Genomic DNA, 12,306 nt, shown 5'->3' with positions numbered 1-12,306 from the left:
TAAGAGATAGTTGGAGATATCTCATTGTCTTACTTTTTTAGTTAGATATATTTAGCATGTTTTTAGTGTCTCCTTTGGAATGCCTTCATTGTGTTTGGTTTTTAGATTGATTAACTCTAACATCTTGTGTGTTTTATGTTGTTTGATCTTAGACTAACATTGTGTCATTTAGGAGGGCATCAGATGATATTTTTTTATTTTTGGTAATAGTAAGGATATGGTTTGACTTGAAATATGAGCTTTTATTATAGTTTGAGATGGATTTAGGATAATTTTCAAGGGTAGAGATTAGAAGAGATAGAGTGAGCATAAAGATTTGGTTAGGTTAGAAAAACTATGTGAATTTAGTATTACATAGATTCAAAATGATGACATGCAGACAATGTTTTATATTTCTTTATAACGTGACAACTTGTAGATCATGTTTTAGATTCAACCATCATGTTTTATAATATTTTTTCACAAATATTTTTAATTTTAATTTAGCATTTAACTTACAAATTCATATTAATTTAAGTTTTATTTTATTGCATAATTGAACATTTATATTACTTGAAGTCTTCATCTCCCAATTCAATTATTAATTTATTTAAATTTAAGTTTAATTTGTCACCTCATTTAAAGTTTATGAATGTTCTAGACTTAAATTGTGACAAAATTTTTATGAAAACTTCAAACTTGATTGACCATCTTTATTCCCTTTTTTTAACTAACACTTATTTCTAAATAAATTATGTTGTAAACAAAAATAACTTATTTAATTTATTTTTCAATTTATTCTTTTTCCACGTGAATTGGTAAGTTTGTAATTTAAACATAAATATTTGAAGAAAATGTGTTCCCGTGTTGTTTTCTCCAGGTTCAGTGGAGTGGAGTCTGGGCCAACGGCTCTGAGAGATTTCTTCATGGCTATTGGCTCTTACCGTTGGGAAAAAAGCATTATTACTGTTAAAGAAGAGTTTCATGCAGGTTCAACGGATTGGAACGTTGGCCAATGGTTATGAAGGATATGAAGGAATGTCTGAAAAAAACACTATTACCGTTGATGCTTTTAGTTACACCTCCTATATATTAAGGTAATCTGTTTGTTTAATTTGTCTGTAACGTCTGCTTGTTGATTTCTCTTCAACTTGAAATGTATGTCAGGGTTTGAGCAATTAAACTTTGTGAATACATTGGGGACAGCCGGGCCATTATCTTCTCACGCCCTGGTCAGTTCTCAAAACTCTTCAAATTATCATTTTGTTTCTATGTTTTTGTCTAATTTATGTTTTCATTCTTTTTTGGGTCAGCTGATTTTACACCAGTCTGTACTAACAAGCTGGGAAAGATTGTAGTTATCATTCTGTTTTTTATATTTTCGTTTAACTTATGCCTTCATTCTTCTTTTGGGTTAGATGATTTTACACCAGAGATTGTAGTTATCGTTTTGTTTCTATGTCTTTCTATAACTTATGCTTTTATTCTTGTTTTGGGTCAGCTGATTTTACAGCAGTCTGTCCTACAGAGCTGGGAAGGATTGTAGTTATTTCTATTTCTATGTTTTTATTTAACATACCTTCGTTCTTCTTTTGGGTCAGCTGGAATTTTAGTTATCATTTAGTTTCTATGTTTTTCTCCAAAACTCATGCTTTCATTCTTCTTTTGGGTCAGCTGATTTTACACCAGTTTGCACTACCAAGCTGGAAAGGATTGTTATCATTTTGTTTCTATTTTTTTTGGTTTAACTTATGTATTCATTCTTCTTTTGAGTCAGCTGATTTTACGCTATTCTGTACTAACAGGCTGGGAAGGATTGTAGTTAGCATTCTGTTTCTATGTTTTGTTTAATTTATGCCTTCATTCCTGTTTTGGGTGTGCTGATTTTCTATGCTTTTTTTTAACATATACTTTCATTCTTGTTTTGGGTTAGATAATTTTACACCAGTCTGTACGACTAAGCTGGGAAGGAATGCCAATTACATTGGGGAGTTTGAGAAGCGTGGAGTTTAGCTTTTGAGCTTGTTCTCTGATGAAGTGGATTCACACAAAGCATGGCTGCCTGATGTTGAAGCATGTACCCCTGGAAGTAAGGTTACATACCCAATATTGGTTGTTGCCAAAACAGAGATCATGGTGAAGCTTAATATGTTGGGCCCAGATGAGAAAGATGAAATTGGAAAGCCATTGGCATCCAGAACCCTGCATATTGTTGGACCTGACAAGAAGGTATATATGCAATTAGATTTTGTTTTAGGGTTTTTTGTAGCTGTATAAAATAGGCTGTTTTACTTAGGTGAATGTATTTGCTTATTTGTATACAGTTGAAGTTGAGATTTTTGTTTGTTTGGTTCAAGTATAGAAGAAGATGATTCGATGTGCATGAAATTTATATCAAGGTTTGAGGAATTATATGGTTTTCAACTTGTGTTAATTGCGTGGGTCAATATATTCCGTAAAGATTCTACTGAAAGTGTATTATGGGTATGTAGAGTTTGGAAAGTTGTTTAGGTCTGCAAGCGGACAAGGCAAATGCTAGTGCAATTTTAGTAGGTGATGTTGTTGTTAACTGAATATGAATGTGTAAGGTTTTCGTTAGTTTTTCCTGCTGCTTTTGTTGTTCATCCTATGCCTGTGTGCCTGCAGCTGTTTGCGAAATTTTTGCATTTTGTATCCGGTGATTTATGAATTCTTTGTCTTGGTTTTGACCACACGGATGCCCTAACAGCTATCCACTATAATAAATCAATCGATTTGTGGGAGTTTTCTGCAAATGTCTGTCACTGTTGAAGTATTTAACATTTGTTCCACATTGTAGGTGTATGGGTCTCTATCTCATGAATTTGTGCACCTAGAGTGGTTAAGGAATTATGTTAATATTTTTTCATATCCATAGTTCAGTGTGTTGCCTCTGTATTCTCAATTTGGTTTCTCAAGGCAACCTCTTCTGAATTTGATTTTGTTTAATTTTCTTGTGGTGTACTTTGAAATGTGCTTTGGATTCTTGATGCCTGTATAAGTGTGCATGTCTAGATTTAAGGCTTCTAGTATTGATTATGTCTCCATTTGTCAGTCAATATATGCATTCATTTTTCTTTATCAATGTATATTTGAATTTTTGTATCTATATGGGTTTGGGAGGTTTTTGTACATTTGCATGGTTTTTGGTACTTTTGCTTGTGGTTTGCAAATTATGGCTCCTCGTAATTTTCATGAGGGTGCATTGCAGGTATAGCTAGAGACCGGCTACTGTTACCTATCGCTGTGATTCTTGGAAATCTTTTTCTTCTTTCCAATGAAATCTCCTCCATCTAGTGCATTGCTTGTGAGCTACTGTTTAGATTTTGCAGTCAATGGATTGGATGCCACATTGGTATCTTGAAGCACTTTTCTTTATATTGTAGGGAACAATCCACCCTCTCATTCCAAATCCTCTGCCATTTTACTCTAGGGATTCAACAGACTGCTTCACAAAACTAATCTTTATTGCGTCCATGATGACAATTCAGATCCTCTTCTGCTTGCCCTTCAACTTACCATTGTATTCATTTCTCTTTATCAATTTATATCTGGATATTTGTATCTATATGGGTTTGGGAGGTTTTTGTTCATTTGCATGGTTTTTGGTACTTTTGCTTGTGGTTTGGGAGGTTTTTGTTCATTTGCATGGTTTTTGGTACTTTTCCTTGTGATTTGGGAGGTTTTTGTACATTTGCATGGTTTTTGGTACTTTTGGTTGTGGTTTGCAAATTATGGCTCCTCCTAACTTTCATGAGGGTGCATTGCAGGAGTAGCTAGAGACCAACCACTGTTACCTATCGCTGTGATTCTTGGAAATCTTTTTCTTCTTTCCAATGAAATCTCCTCCATCTAGTGCATTGCTTGTGAGCTACTGTTTAGATTTGCAGTCAATGGATTGGATGCCGCATTGGTATCTTGAAGCACTTTGCTCTGTATATCATAGGGAACAATCCGCCCTCTCATTCCAAATCCTCTGCCATTTTGCTCTAGGGATTCAACAGACTGCTTCACAAAATTAATCTTTATTACATCCAGGAGGACAATTCAGATCATCTTCTGCTTGGCCTTCAACTTACCATTGACTCATGGGATGACCAGGTATGCCTTCCCTAATCAGATGGCTATATCTCTTGATTTGACTAACTAAAATTAGCTAAGATTTATATAGAATTTGCTAGAGCTTATTACTTAAAGTAAATACCCTGTATTTTACCCGTATTTAATATTAATCAAGATAGATTTGAAAACCATTTTTTTGTTTACTTCTCTCCCCAATAGCTCAAGTAGGCTCATGGATATTGAATCACACTAGAATGGCTTTGAAAAACATAAGAATCTTTTAAGGATAATGAACATTAATTTTTGTAATTAGTTATTTGTTATAGATAGTTGTAAATTTCAGTTATTCTCAATTCTATATACAGTAATGTATTTTCAGAATGTTATGAAAAAAATAATGTAATAGAAATTATTGAATCATCACTAACTAAAATTAGCTAAGATTTATATAGAATTTGCTAGAGCTTATTACTTAAAGTAAATACCCTGTATTTTACCCGTATTTAATATTAATCAAGATAGATTTGAAAACCATTTTTTTGTTTACTTCTCTCCCCAATAGCTCAAGTAGGCTCATGGATATTGAATCACACTAGAATGGCTTTGAAAAACATAAGAATCTTTTAAGGATAATGAACATTAATTTTTGTAATTAGTTATTTGTTATAGATAGTTGTAAATTTCAGTTATATTCTCAATTCTATATACAGTAATGTATTTTCAGAATGTTATGAAAAAAATAATGTAATAGAAATTATTGAATCATCACTAATTATTCTATGTTACTTCAGCCAGTACCCTCCACTTAATCGCTACGTGGCACTGCTGAAGAAATATTGTTTTTTCCTTCTTATTCTTAGCCTCTGCTGCCTTGAAAATAAGTCAAGGTAAAGTAGTGTTACAGTTTATGAAACAAATTTATACTGTTTCTTTAGTTAAATTATAGTTCTTGATAGTATTTTATTTTCATGTATCTAGATAGCTTTCAGTGTGAAACTTCTTTTCTCTCTCTCTCTCTATATATATATATTAAAAATAAACAGAACAAATTAACTTTTCTATCATACCGTAAACAAACTCTGTCCAAACAAACCAAATAAAATAATTCAATACAATAGGGTAGCATATATACATGGCACCAACATCCCAAATTTAACAACTATCTTCTCCAGGCATACACAGGCTCTTTATCATCAATCCACTTGTGTCTAATTTAATATTTCCCAATGGGAAGATTGAGTGAGTGACAAGGTAGTTTGGTCGACCTGTCAGCTTAGCAGGAACCCAAAATTCATGAGACCCCATAAGTCCCGTCACTTATAAAGAGTCCCCAAGGAAAACAATCCCTTAAATTGTCAAACAATCACCCATTGTTTTCATTGGTTTTAGTCATTACAAATTCATATGGTGCCTTTCCTGATAGAAGCATCTGCCAGGCTGCGCAGGCTCTATTTCCTTACACGGAAGAAGAGTTGCTGGCCTCTGTTGCAAATGCAGTCAAGAAGCAACAAACGAACTGGTATGCCCGGAGGGGAGTCAGGACTCATCTTCAGTTCTAGTGATTTGAACCATGTTGTGTCTGTAGTTGAATCTTCCATGAGAATGAGTGTTGAGAGTTGCACGGGCTTAAAAGATTTGATTGACACTGACAGTGCTGCTAAACATGGGCTTGCTCTGCCTCATTCTCCATGCTGGTTGGGAGTAACTGTTGGAGGCATGTCAGACACTGGGGCTCATGGCAGCTCTCTGTTTGGGAAAGGTAGTGCAGTTCATGAATATGTTGTGAGGATGAGATTGGTAGTCCCTGCTTCTGAAGAGGGATATGATAAACAAAAATCACACTATAGTGGCTTTGGGCTCATGGCAGCTCTCTGTTTGGGAAAGGCAGTGCAGTTCATGAATATGTTGTGAGGATGAGATTGGTAGTCCCTGCTTCTGAAGAAGGATATGATAAACACAAATCACAATAGGCTTTGGGCTCATGGCAGCTCTCTGTTTGGGAAAGGCAGTGCAGTTCATGAATATGTTGTGAGGATGAGATTGGTAGTCCCTGCTTCTGAAGAAGAATATGATAAACAAAAATCACACTATAGTGGCTTTAAAATCTATAAGAATCTGTCAAGAATGATGAACATTAATTTTTGTAATAAGTTATTCGATATAGGTAGTTGTAAATTTCAGTTATATTCTCAACTCTATATACAGTAATATACTCTCAGAATGTTATGAAAAAATAATGTAATAGAAATTATTGTATCATCATTCATTATTCTATATCCTTTCAATCAGGACCTTCTGAGAAAACTAAAGACTCCACCTAATCGGTACATGGCACTGCTGAAGAAATATTTTTTGCTTTTCATTCTTAGGCTCTGCTGACTTGAAAAACACAGCTCTTCAACCTTTTCATATTCTTCTCTTTATATTTACTGTTATCAGTAATCTGATTGAGTCTGAGTGAAAGTGAGGCTTCTCACAGTTTTTATATATTGCTTTGAAAATGTTTGTACCAGTATTGTTTTGACTGTGAGAAAGCAAAGCTTTGCAAATTTTCTATCTTCTTCTTTAGATTGCCGTTATTGTGATAATGGTAGTAGGAAAAAAGCTAGGAGCAGCTACTGTTTAGGGGTGGCATGTCTAGCTGGTGCTCTGAGGTAACATTGAAAGTTCTCAGAATCTCTTGAAAATATTTAGTTGTCAAGTGGCAGTAATGTAGTCTAACTCTAGGATTCCTCATAATTTCCAGTTACTCTAAATTGTAGAGAGACTTTCGAAATCCTATAGTAGAGCTGACATATCACATGAAACTTATTTATTTCAAAAGAAACTTCCGACTTTTGTATATGCTTCTTGGGTCATATACTCGTGGTTACAGCTGTGGTATGCACTGGGAAAGACACTATTGGAGAGGACAACATGGGCTCTGGCCATGGACAACGGCGTAAATATGGTGTCAATTGTTTATGGTTGTTTTAATTTATTGGATTCAATGTCATCAGCTGTTTTTCCTCTGTTTCACTAAAGTTGTATTGAGAGAAACCTTTTAGCTGAAAGATTTGGTGGTTGAATCCATTATCAATTGTTTTGTTGGGTTTTGTTGGATTTTAAGATTGATGTATCAGTGGTAATGTGGCAGCATCTTTGATTGAATTTATAAGTAGCGCATCTTTGATTTAAGTTTTCTGTGAGCTCTCTCACTCATTATCAAGGAAACTGGTTTTTACTTTTTATTTTATAAATTATGACTCAGTAATTATTCTTGTGATGTTAGGAGAGGAGCCACATGCTGATCAAGTACGCAGATTTACTTCAAAAACATTTTGATCAGCTTGCAACATTGAAAACATGAGATGCTGATAATGTCTAGATCTGGTTCAAGCATTTGATGCGTCAGAGACAATTGGCATTCTCTCTGATACTATTGATTACTATAGACATAAATATCATAGTTAATTGCAGTCCATGCAAAACTAATTTTAATTTTAAAGTTGCACTTTTGAATCAAATTGATCAACTAATTTGTAAGTTGATTTGTAAATGCATTTGTTGTTTAATATAATTTTTTTTATTTGGGAGGGGTTGAATTTGCCCCCTCCTTTAGATTGGAGGGAATGGTCATTGATCATGGTCATTCTTTTCAGTCTAATATCTCTGTGTTGATTTTAATATTTTTATATTGTATAATATTCAAACGTATATTTTATTTATTTTATTTTTACTTCATTACATTTAAACTTTTTTTTGTGTATTGTAATTATTTAATTATTACAATATCTTAACATTACGTTGTGATCCAATTATTGTGTTTTCTTGAAATGGCATTTCATACTTTGTTATATGTATTCTATACCGCTGTTGTTTTCACCGTTGCTAGTTTATCCTTCTACACTTGGTAGTTAAATATCTTTTTTCTCCTTGAGCATTTTTGCAATTTCTAGTAATTTGGGAAGATCTGAAAAACATATTTTGTCTTTGAGCATTTGTGTTCAATTCTGTAAAGTTATATTCTCTTCAATCTTGAAGAGAAATTGTGTGTTTTGTAATTTCTGCAAGTTGTCTTCTGTGTCTTCAAATCTGATTTTCTGAGGTTTTTGGCGGGAAAAACATCCTACTGAAGACGAAGACTTCCTAATAAACCACCTTTGATGAAAATAACGATGAAAGATCCTTGAAATACAGTTGCCTTTGTTGCCTTTGATCATTGATGAGAAATACTACTGCAAGTGTCTGAAAACAACAAAGACTGCTGATTTATGATATTAAAATTTTCTCAATGATGAAAGCTGCAGCTGGAATAATGCTGCTGATTTACTGCCCCGTATTGTTTTCTGCTCTTTAGAGTCTGTTTGCCTGTTGCTGGGAAGGTCTGCTCTGATTACTTTAATGGTAGTTAAACGTTGCTATATAATGAAATTGCCACGGTGCCGAAGATTGCTGTTACCTGTTTTTATTCAGTGTCCTGCTATTTTGGATTTTTACTTTGTAACTTGCTATGGCGTTCTACTTTGCTTGCAGAAAACTTACATAATATAGATTTATACTTAAACAAAGCCCACACCTAAATCAGGTGCCTTTTAATGCTAAAAATACATGTGATCTAGTTTCAAATCTGCTATGAATACTAATTTCTGCTATTATAAGATTGAGTTCCATTCTGGTGTACCTTCAAATAGGATTCTTCATATTTGGAAAAGGTACGACTTTCTTGAATGGGTGCCTTTCACAAGCAGAGTTAGCCCTGTCAGTGTCACGACCTGTTATGTGCCTACAGATAGTATTCATTTGAGTAAATGCCTTCGTATCAGCGTGCCCCTCATAACAGGATTTCATGTAGATTTGAAACACAATTCCTCCTTGCTTAGGCACACAGTTGTGTATGCATTTTGAATCTTTCATTTTAACTTTGGTCTCTTTACGCACACAGTTGTGTATGCATTTTGAATCTTTGATTTTAACTTTGGTCTCTTTACCCAAACACTTTGTATATGTGAATGTAGCATAGAAAAGGTAAATTTTTTCCAAATTACCTAGGTGCTGTTGCCTGTGCACTATTGAACCTAGATAGGCACACAGTTGTGTATGCATTTTGAATCTTTGATTTTAACTTTGGTCTCTTTACCCAAACACTTTGTGTATGTGAATGTAGCATAGAAAAGGTAAAAATTTTCCAAAATTACCTAGGTGTTGTTGCCTGTGCACTATTGAGCCTACATGCAAACCAAAGTTATGTCAAGGCCACAAAAGTGCAACATAAACTATATGCAACCTAAAGGTCGTCTCAAACCAACCAAACTCTAATTTTACAACCACCAAATGAGCTAGGATATGTAATGCAATCAAATGATGATTGAAACTAAGCTAACCATTGCAATAAGACTTGAAATCTGTGTAAATGCTATGATATTTTATGGAAAAGTAGGGTAGGGAGGGTCAAGATGCATCTAGATTAAAAATGGTCAGCTAGGAAAAGTTTTGGAAATTTATTCTGGAGAATCTGGTAAAATCTACAAAGTGGTGGCTAAAGGTGGATGGCCTGTAGGAAGGCCAAGTTCATTGTTGAATGGCCAAAAGGAAAGGCCAGGTCTTCTCTAAATGGCTGGTGATTGGTGGAGGTTAGAAACTAGTGGCTTTTTGGGTTTGTAAGGACCTGTCAGATGCACACTCTTATTAGTTTAAACCTATAATTTGTGAGTCCATGTATTATGATGAGAGGCCTTTCAATTGCAGCTCAATTGCTGCAATGGCTTCGGATAGAACTGCCATTTGATAATGGGTAGCTATTGAGATCACACAAATTGGATTTGACGGTACGTAGAGTATTGTACGAGTAGGAATCATTGCTTTTAAAACTTGTTGGGAAGGATCTTTATACAACCTTGGAGTATATCCTCTGTAATGGCAAGAGTGACCCAAGAAAAGTTTGAATGATCTACAGGTCAATAAGATTTCCTGAAGATGGTGGTAGTAAGCTGATTTGCCTAATTCTTTTTGACAAGAAATTGTGCATGCTTTAAAAATCTCACTCTTTGATGACAATTGCAAGGAATGACATATGACATGAAAAGGAACAAGAGACTCATGGTTCATAACAGTAAAGAATATAGTTGACAATGTATTCTCTAAATGGCTGGTGATTGGTGGAGGTTAGAAACTAGTGGCTTTTTGGGTTTGTAAGGACCTGTCAGATGCACACTCTTATTAGTTTAAACCTATAATTTGTGAGTCCATGTATTATGATGAGAGGCCTTTCAATTGCAGCTCAATTGCTGCAATGGCTTCGGATAGAACTGCCATTTGATAATGGGTAGCTATTGAGATCACACAAATTGGATTTGACGGTACGTAGAGTATTGTACGAGTAGGAATCATTGCTTTTAAAACTTGTTGGGAAGGATCTTTATACAACCTTGGAGTATATCCTCTGTAATGGCAAGAGTGACCCAAGAAAAGTTTGAATGATCTACAGGTCAATAAGATTTCCTGAAGATGGTGGTAGTAAGCTGATTTGCCTAATTCTTTTTGACAAGAAATTGTGCATGCTTTAAAAATCTCACTCTTTGATGACAATTGCAAGGAATGACATATGACATGAAAAGGAACAAGAGACTCATGGTTCATAACAGTAAAGAATATAGTTGACAATGTATTCTTTTATGAAAAAGATCATTAAAAAAGAGACAGACCTAGAAACAATAAATAAGGTTGTAGGATTGAATGATTTAGTTTCAAATAGTTCCTCCTTCAGTTGTTCTCACGAAGAAGGATATCATTATTACTGCTATTGCATGGTACATCTTTAAAGGTTTCTCTTATCAACTCTGCGTCTTAAGGAATAGTTTGCCTACTCTTGTTAATCAATGGGGAAGTCCACTCCAATCTAGTCAAGGGCTCAATAGCTACCTCAGCAAGCAAAGAGAATGCAAATTGCAAAGAACAAAATGCCTCCTTCCAACAGCAAATACGGCTCTCAAAGGAGTCAAAAATGTCTTCCAACAACAAATCAATGCAAGTAAATGCCCTTTTAAAAAATACCTCAAACACGACACGAAAGGTGGCTCGAGGACCTAAAAAAGGGGGTTATGGGATCCAAAATGGGTTCGTGGCTCGAGACCCCCAAAAAAGGGGTTATGGGACCCAAAATGGGTTTGCGGAACCAAAAATGTTCTGAGGACCAAAAACGCGTCCGTGGGACAAGAAATAGGCTCCGAGGCCCAAAATGGATGGATGGCCTAAATGTTAAATGCTAAATGCCAGGGTTAAGTTGTGTAAGAAACAATATCTATACGCAAGAAAGTCTCTAGCAAAAGTTGGAGAAAGTAGACAAAATAGTTCCACCTTCACTTTCAAACTGGGAAAAAATCAGTGATTAAAATAGTCAAAACAACGATAAAATTTCATCCGAAGAAGGAGTCCAGCCAACACAAAACTAGCTCAAGCAAGCAAATTTCTGTCAAATACAGGTCGAACCTCTTAAAATAAAAAACCACGCCCCATAGAGGATTTATATTGCTTCAAGACTGGCATTTACAATGTTAATGGAAAAATGCAGAAAAAAAACTCACGCCTTGTAGAGACAGATCAGAACACACAAATAATATGCCTTTTATCCAGCCTGTCAAAGTAGTGTTGACTCAAAACTGATTTAGAAACATTACATATTTTTAGGAAACAACAATGAAAAATTCATTTTCTCAAAGTTGTGGTCTAATTGGAGATAAATAAACACCAGCTCTCTTTGTTCTGTGCCTCAAACTCAGGGTTAACAACAAATCCCAGAAAAACCCAAGATAGCAAGAATGTTAAATAAATAGTTTAAGTATATGATAGACAGTCAAAATAGAAATCAACTTTCACACCATTTAATTCCTTACTTATAGAATATACACAACTCTAAATCACACATGTTGCCTTCTTATTATAGAATATACACAACTCTTATGGCTCAATGTAGTGTTGAAGTTTTGCACATACAAAGCCCTATATATAAAACATAGACATGTATCATCCTTGGATTTGGTCTAGATAACAAATTGATGACTCTTAACACTAATATAGGGGTTTTTGTAGTACACGATGCTATGAATATTTCTTGGAGTTTTTAAAAAACAATAATATGTTAGAAAAAAAAGAATAAAAAGTACAAGAGTAAAGTAAAACGTGAAAACAAAAGTCAATTTTATTTTTAGTGATGCAAGATTAACCATGAACATAGATGGTCTTGCATTAGACATGTTGGATAAGTAAATT

The 12,306-nt window shown here is 34.5% G+C and overlaps 1 pseudogene; it reads left to right on the top strand.

Moving 5' to 3' along the window:
• The first annotated feature begins 833 nt into the window (after positions 1–833).
• Positions 834–7,782, top strand: LOC131033983 (1-Cys peroxiredoxin PER1-like; annotated as a pseudogene).
• The last annotated feature ends 4,524 nt before the right edge of the window (positions 7,783–12,306 follow it).

This window comes from Cryptomeria japonica, chromosome 7 (assembly GCF_030272615.1).
Source record: "Cryptomeria japonica chromosome 7, Sugi_1.0, whole genome shotgun sequence".
Lineage (NCBI taxonomy): Eukaryota > Viridiplantae > Streptophyta > Pinopsida > Cupressales > Cupressaceae > Cryptomeria > Cryptomeria japonica.
Note: the sequence above shows the minus strand (reverse complement) of the source record. Positions and strands in the feature narration are given on the sequence as shown.